The sequence below is a fragment of the Prionailurus viverrinus genome, chromosome D1, assembly GCF_022837055.1.
Source record: "Prionailurus viverrinus isolate Anna chromosome D1, UM_Priviv_1.0, whole genome shotgun sequence".
Classification (NCBI taxonomy): domain Eukaryota; kingdom Metazoa; phylum Chordata; class Mammalia; order Carnivora; family Felidae; genus Prionailurus; species Prionailurus viverrinus.
The window spans coordinates 50,135,119-50,137,397 of NC_062570.1; positions in this window are offsets into that span (position 1 = coordinate 50,135,119).

The following is a 2,279-nucleotide window of genomic DNA, read 5'->3' on the forward strand; positions in this document are numbered from 1 at the left end:
CCCATCCCACCGCTGGGGTCACAGTCAGACTGGTGTGTGCCTTCTCTTCCCCTCTCCTAGGGGCGGGATTCACTGTGGGGTGGTGTGTCTCGTCTGGGCTACTTGCACCCTGCCAGGCTTGTGATGCTGGGTATCTGGCATATTAGCTGGGGTGGGTAGGCAAGGTGCTCAGGGGCAGGAGGGGCAGGCTTAGATCGCTTCTCCTTAGGTGATCCACTTCAGGAGGGGCCCTGTGGCAGCGGGAGGGAGTCAGATCCGCTGCCGAGGTTTGGCTCTGCAGAAGCGCAGAGTTGGGTGTTTTCGCGGAGCGAGCAAGCTCCCTGGCAGGAACTGGTTCTCTTTGGGATTTCGGCTGGGGGATGGGCAGGGGAGATGGCGCTGGCGAGCGCCTTTGTTCCCCACCAAACTGAGCTCTGTTGTCAGGGGGCTCAGCAACTCTCCCTCCCTTTGTCCTCCAGCCTTCCCGCTTTCAGAGCAGAGCTGTTAACTTATGACCTCCCAGACGCTAAGTCGCGCTTGTTGTGGGAACACAGTCCGTCAGGCCCCTCCGCTTTTGCAAGCCAGACTCGGGGACTCTGCTTGGCCGGCGAGCCGCCCCTCCGCCCCGGCTCCCTCCCGCCAGTCCGTGGAGCCCGCACCGCCTCGCCGCCCTTCCTACCCTCTTCTGTGGGCCTCTCGTCTGCGTTTGGCTCCGGCGACTCCATTCTGCTAATCCTCTGGCGGTTTTCTGGGTTATTTAGGCAGGTGTAGATGGAATCTAAGTGATCAGCAGGACGTGCGGTGAGTCCAGCGTCCTCCTAAGCCGCCATCTTGCCGCAACTCCCATTTCTGTTTTTAAAAATTTTAATTTCTGTTTTCACTGTCGTATGTTTCTTTGTTGTGACTCTTCCTATTCCTTATGAGGAAGTTGTGTATGTTAAAGAGGTCACTGTTTTTATTCTAATTGAAGTTTTGTTTATTTATTTATATTTTTAATTTTTTAGACAGAGAGTGGGGGAGAGAGGCAGAAGGAGAGAGAGAATATTTTTTTTTAATTTTTCAAAATTTTAAATTTACATCCAACTTAGTTGGCATATAATGCAGTAACGATTTCAGGAGTAGATTCCAGTGATTCGTCTCCTATGTATAACACTAGTGCTCATCCCAACAAGTGTCTTCCTTAATGCCCTTCAGACATTTAGCCCACCCCTTCCCCCTACACAACCCTCCAGCAACCCTGTTTGTTCTCTACATTGTAGAGTCTCTTATGTTTTGTCCCCCTCCCTGTTTTTATATTATTTTTGCTTCCCCTCTCTTATGTTTATCTGTTTTGTATATTAAATTTCACATATGAGTGAAGTCATGTGATATTTGTGTTTCACTGACTGATTTCATTTAACATAATACCATCTAGTTCCATCCATTTGTTGCAAATGGCAAAATTTCATTCTTTAAGTGACAAATTTTTTTTTTTTTTTTTTTTTTTTTTATGAAATTTATTGACAAATTGGTTTCCATACAACACCCAGTGCTCATCCCAAAAGGTGCCCTCCTCAATACCCATCACCCACCCTCTCCTCCCTCCCACCCCCCATCAACCCTCAGTTTGTTCTCAGTCTTTAAGTCTCTTATGCTTTGGCTCTCTCCCATTCTAACCTCTTTTTTTTTTTTTCCTTCCCCTCCCCCATGGGTTCCTGTGAAGTTTCTCAGGATCCACATAAGAGTGAAACCATATGGTATCTGTCTTTCTCTGTATGGCTTACTTCACTTAGCATCACACTCTCCAGTTCCATCCACGTTGCTACGAAAGGCCATATTTCATTTTTTCTCATTGCCACGTAATATTCCATTGTGTATATAAACCACAATTTCTTTATCCATTCATCAGTTGATGGACATTTAGGCTCTTTCCATAATTTGGCTATTGTTGAGAGTGCTGCTATGAACATTGGGGTACAAGTGGCCCTATGCATCAGCGCTCCTGTATCCCTTGGATAAATTCCTAGCAGTGCTATTGCTGGGTCATAGGGTAGGTCTATTTTTAATTTTCTGAGGAACCTCCACACTGCTTTCCAGAGCGGCTGCACCAATTTGCATTCCCACCAACAGTGCAAGAGGGTTCCCGTTTCTCCACATCCTCTCCAGCATCTATAGTCTCCTGATTTGTTCATTTTGGCCACTCTGACTGGCGTGAGGTGATACCTGAGTGTGGTTTTGATTTGTATTTCCCTGATAAGGAGCGACGCTGAACATCTTTTCATGTGCCTGTTGGCCATCCGGATGTCTTCTTTAGAGAAGTG